Below are 6,099 nucleotides of genomic sequence, written 5' to 3' on the forward strand. Positions count from 1 at the left end.
CTAATGATATATCACAAAGGTTGTGGTAACCAGATCCGTATCACATGAACTTAAACCCACGCACTGTCGTTCCTTAAGATTTTACAAAATCCTTGGAAACAGACCTGACTGAGACTCACCACGATTGGTCAACAGCATAAATCCGTAAGCGGATAACGGATGTTCATACCCGGATTCAAGCCGCTATAAAGTTTGCTGGAGACATGTGTTCGCTACCCCAGCTCTGACAACAGACAAGATACGACGATCAACAAACCTTGGTGAGTATGATTCTTCTTCATAGCTTTGTCTTTATGCTCATTTAATCAGTCCCTTGGAGTTGTGTCTGTTTTAAAAAAAATGTGAATTGGATAGTCTATGTGTTTTAAACACAAAACTATAACCAGCTATTACAGTTATTAGTATTTGTTATGTAATACAAAGATTTCCTATCTCATCTTTACAGTTCGTTTGCGCTGCAATTCATAATCCTTATCAGGCTTCGACAACAAGTCGCTGAGTGTACCTTTATGTGCAATGATACCGGAAATATTAGGTGACCGGAATCTAGAAAAATAACATGATCACTACCAGTTATAGAAACAATGTTCAGTGTTGTCAATTGTAATCTTGTGAAATATAATTTTGTGAAAGTATAATTTACTTTAATGACGAATGGGGCAAGAAATTGATTTGCAACCACATGACCCTTACTTAGTATGAAATGATGGAAATTTGTTCTTGACAATTGGAATATTTTCTCACTGATTAGTCCGTTCAGGAACATTTCACCGACAGGCACATCTTCTCGTTACTTCAAGTTTCTTTCCAAAATCTGAAAGAAATTGGAACTAACCAGAAAATAATTGAAATACCGGGAAATTATTGGAAGCAACGAGCAAATACACGAAAGGTTAAGCTTTTGAAAGAAACTTGAAGTAACTAGAAAATAGTGGAATCAACGAGACATTTCTATTGCAAAATATACCCCATGCTGCCAAAGTGGCCACATTAGGCTTCCGTACTTGCCATCTTGATGTGCGTAGAAACAAATGATACGTTTCTCCAACTCTGCCCAGGGAACCGGGACAAGACGACTGACTCGTGAACCGCCGTAAACATAACATGAGACACTTTAATTGATTATATAATGAGAGATAGATAATTGTCATGTGTCGCAACCTCGCATTTTCGCCTTTTTAAAAACATTTAACTGTAATCGCATGTGCCAATATAACACAAGCAAAATCACGAATACTGATATGTATTACAAGAAGAACATTTTTTCAGTATAATAGGCAATAGGCCTAAGTATAATATGAATGCAACATATATATATATATACATACAAGGTCCTTAAGTTCGCAACAGCAACATATGTATAACTTATATTTTGAGCATATACGTTGAAAATATACGTACATATACATTTAGTGTAAAGAGCACGTAACAGGAAACTTCTTTGGTAAAGTTTTGCATAAAGAGCTGTACATTTAGGATTGGCATTTTAAAGAAGATTTATTAGACAATCGATATTTATATATTCACTATTTATCATATATTTTAGTCGCAACCTATTGTGGACATTCTAGCATATGTATTTATGTGAAAACGTTCACCAAACCAACATTTCAGTTTAAATCCCATAAGGATGATATACTAAGAGTTAATAAGGTATCAAAGCTTTAAATAAAACACCATTTCTGGTAAATAAGATATAAGGCACATGATCGTTATCTGTACCAGTTTTAGATGTGTGTAGCTTTATGCAATGATGATGTAACGGGACTAACGGGACTGGGAGGTCAGACAAGCTGACCTGGTTCAGACATGTCATCATATCCCAATTGTGTTGTTTGATGCTCTTGAAGTTGATCACTGGAATGTCTGGTCTAGAGCCGATTTTCCACAAACCGCCGCCATATAGCTAGAATATTGCTGAGTGTGGCGTTAAACAACAACCCAACCTCATTTCCGCTACTAGCTGCGCAATGACGACAGAACGAAGGCCTCTGATTGGCTGAAATGTAGATATTTTCAGATTTTGGTCAATGTGTTTTGTGGAACTATGGTTACATAACCATAGGTTAAGAGACCCTGAGTTAAAATGACAATGGAACGGAGGCCTCATGAAAGTGAATCCTCTCAAAAAGAGGTTGATTAGACTGATATCTGAAGGATATGTACCGACTGATAATGAAACCAAAATACTTTCCAATGTTCTTATCCATCATTTAATATTATTTGCAAATAATACAAAAACTGAATCATCAGATCGAACTGATGAAAACCTTGCACAAGTCTTGCATGATCTTGTCTATCGTTGTCCTTGAGCCGTTTTGGAAATCCGTTGTCCAACAGTCAATGCATTGACAGTTGCTTGCTTGACGTTCTAGAAGTTGGTGAGAAATTGAGAAAACATACAACTTTATGGCTAAGAACCTGGTCAAAACCAAAAGTTATTACCAATGAAGGTACAGGTATTCTTATTACATTGACATTCCCACGATAGGTTTTGGTGAGGGATATTCTTGTACTCATTTTATGTATATTGGACTCCATGTGTCATTCACCTTCTTGACACGTGGTAATTATATCATGTTTCTTTTTCAGGTTTGAAAGTTCCAGATATCTGCAGCAACATGGTATGGTTGGATCCCTAATCTTAAACCAGCAACATCTAAGTTGTGTTTCTGCAAAAACGCTGAATTGTCGAATTTTTTCTTCATTTCTTTCTCTGTGTGTTTCCCATCTTCCTCGCGCCAGCTATGAATTCCGATATAAAACAGTAAAAGGTTTCTGATCTCCATTTTCCCCTCCACTGTGAAAGTGTATGCCATGATGTGATTAAACACAGTTGCATAAAAAAATATCAACTTGACCTTTCTTCATCTGCATGTATTAAAAATGTTTTAGAGGCAAAAGACCCCATCAATATAATTGTCTCAATTTATAAATTTAAAAGTAAGGTACACAATTTCTTATGTATATTTCTTTATATCTATGTATCCAGATATTTATCTATCTGTGGGATTTGGCCGCCCGATTTAAAAGTAAGGTACACAGGGTAATCAAGTTTGATATATTTTTTTTATATCTATTTGTGATCTTCATGACGCTCTTTTACTGATTGAAGTTGGAAATGAAAAACACAAAAAGCACGCATGATCTTGTTAATTTATCACCCAACAGATAAACAAGGGGGTGGTTTACAGACAATTTGTTTAGCAGTAAGATGGCAATTTTCAGCGTTAACACCTTCAATGAAATTACCAAAGAACAACAACCAATAAAACTATTTGGGTGGAAAGTCTGCCTGTCTTTGTAACACGTTTGTAAGTGGTGAAGTGTATCATCACTGTGTGATAGTTATTTATACACACATGCTTGTAAACGTCGCCGCTATATGACTGAAATAATGCAGATGTGACTTAAAATTTAACTCGCTCACTAACCCATTATAAAAACACGCTAATTAAATAATCGGTATCGTACAATATGGGAAAGGTGTTGTTGTCGTTATTCATTTCACGCTGCTTTTAGCTATTCTGGCAATATCACGGCGGACACCAGAATTGGGCTTCACACATTGTACCCATGTGGGGAATCGAACCCGGGTCGCCAGCGTGACGAGCGGACGCTCTAACAACTGGTCTACCCCACCGCCCCTTCATTTATATAAAGAGCCATCACCTTAAGATCATTTTCTGTGTAACCCATCTGTTTGCTTTGTCTAATTTGAGAAATTGCTGAAAACTTCAGCTACAAATGATGAGCTCAATGATCTCTTGAGTGAGGATTCAGAATACGTCATGGTAAATATTCCAAGCTTTGCCACGACTAAAGGTAAATACACGAATCTTGACCCAGGACAACCCAATGGCTAAAAGTATGAACATTGATAACTTAATTGAGTAAGGACAGTTTTGTACTTGACAATGGCGATGTCCTAATCTACCGATACCTGTTTTCCCATTTCAGAGCGTTCAGTCAGAAATAAAAGTTGTCTTGTACAGCAATACCAACCTCACTGGCGACTGTGTACCAGTCTCTACAGACATACCGGATTTGAAAAACTTTAAGAACAGAGCTCAGTCAGCCATTGTAATCCATGGAAAGTAAGTACATGTTTATCAAACAAAGTAACCCCTAATGTCCCACAATATATACTGACCATCAGTTGGATGTGGCTAATGAGTGATGCTACTGCCTTGTACACCAACTGAAACAGGCGCTAGGTTAAGTATAGGGCAAGTAATGAACCCGGACATAACCTGTAGTGTATTGAATGCTCATCGTTGAAACTCTTTCACATTAAGATGTTCTGAAGTTTTCTACCGTTTTAAATTCTTCCAGATGGGAGCTGAAAAGCGCTGCGGGAAATACATACCCTCTTGACGAGACAGTCGGAAAGTATAATGACCTCGGTACTTTCAAACAAAAGGCCATCTCCATCACCCGAGTATAAGGTATATATTATGTATTTTCTTCTATAACAAAAGCTTACAGCAGAATGTTATATTGCTATGATTTACCAGGGCAACTCTACAACTTATAAAGTCTCCCTGGATTTACAAAACGTGCCTTTGCCTAGGCCCTTGAAACTGGCACTGCGTACCATTTACTGCCTTCAACCATAATCTAGACATATGTTCTTGCTTCAATACGGTCCATGTACTGATACATAATTCCAGTCCCTTGTTCAGTGGGTGTCCTATGTTTATTTTGCAGGTGCCGTGGCCATGAAGGAGACCCTCCCAACAAAGGGACATACCAGCCACCTGCATTTCTGCAATTTCCTCTGCACTTTCCTGTACTCTTGATTTTCCTTTACTCCAGATTATTATGCTTTTAATGTCTAACATTTGGCTATGCTCAAGTGGGTTTGCTTGAGGTGGGGATAGGAACCGACGTAGGTTGTAAGGGTGTGGTTATGACAGTGTTCAGGGACACATGGGTTTACTCTCACTGCCTCTTGGGACAGTTCAAGTCAAAATCACGAATGGTCATAATATCTACAGATAAACTAACTCGACACAGCAATTACATCATCTAAATCCAACAATTGTGGCTTTAATCTCTCAGTAAAATGATTACAAAGTACGATGCAGAAAATTATTGTTCATTACTATTCTGTAGTTCTATGTGTAACATCAATTTTTCACCTGTGCACTTTGCTTCACATATACTATGATTCGTTTTGAACAATGAAAGCTAAGAAGATGAAGGTCACATTGCGTTGTTGAAATTAAGCCTCAAATTGAAGAAACTGTATTGATATTTGAACAGGTGCAGAGCAAAATTAGGAGCAGTCCATTTTAAAGCGTTCGCTACTGTTGATGATGAATTCAGTTTTGTACATTACGTTATTTGACACTATTATGACACTATACAGAGTAAAGAAATAATAGACAAATGTGGGAAAATTGTGATTCCTTTCGTTGTTGAAAATAAACATTTGATAAAATTTTAACTTTTCTTGCGTGTTAGTATTCGTGTACATGAAGTACGACTGTGTCTGTTGCAAAGGAACACAAACCTGCATTCTGACGGCAAACCTCATAATTCGAGGGGGCTCTTATGTTGACACACACTGTACGAGGGGCCAGTACATAACTTACGCCGACTGGTCAACTGACCACTCCATTGCTGACCACAAGTGAGTGAGTGAGTGAGTGAGTGAGTGAGTGAGTGAGTGAGTGAGTGAGTGAGTGAGTGAGTGAGTGAGTGAGTGAGTGAGTGAGTGAGTGAGTGAGTGAGTGAGTGAGTGAGTGAGTGAGTGAGTGAGTGAGTGAGTGAGTGAGTGAGTGAGTTAAAATTAAAGTCACACCGGCAATACTTCAGCCATATCGCGACCAATGAAGTTCATTTTGTCGATAATAGATAAAGTTGTTTTATAAAATCTGTCGACAAAAACAGTAAAAATGAGTAGATAATCACAGATAGAGAATTAGAAATAGCATAGAACTTTACACTTAAACCTCTATTATGGACAACCCAATATGAAAAAGGCTGGAGACCATCAGCAGCTGAGGGAAGATCACCATACCAGGGACCGTACTTCTGCTACCTGCATGGACCCTAGCTGCAGTTACATCATCCTCCATTCAGCCGCTGGCG

At 37.9% G+C, this 6,099-nt stretch overlaps 1 long non-coding RNA gene across 1 annotated transcript; it reads left to right on the plus strand.

The window, feature by feature from the left end:
- Positions 1–205: 205 nt before the first annotated feature.
- LOC124273994 lies at positions 206–5,452 on the plus strand. The gene is made up of 5 exons (XR_006897809.1): positions 206–260; positions 2,593–2,624; positions 3,961–4,097; positions 4,336–4,448; positions 4,711–5,452. It is a non-coding gene; the product is annotated as an uncharacterized LOC124273994 (long non-coding RNA).
- Positions 5,453–6,099: the final 647 nt, after the last annotated feature.

Source organism: Haliotis rubra, unplaced genomic scaffold (genome assembly GCF_003918875.1).
Source record: "Haliotis rubra isolate DU_JTF1 unplaced genomic scaffold, ASM391887v1 Scf1869, whole genome shotgun sequence".
NCBI classification, from domain to species: Eukaryota; Metazoa; Mollusca; class Gastropoda; order Lepetellida; family Haliotidae; genus Haliotis; species Haliotis rubra.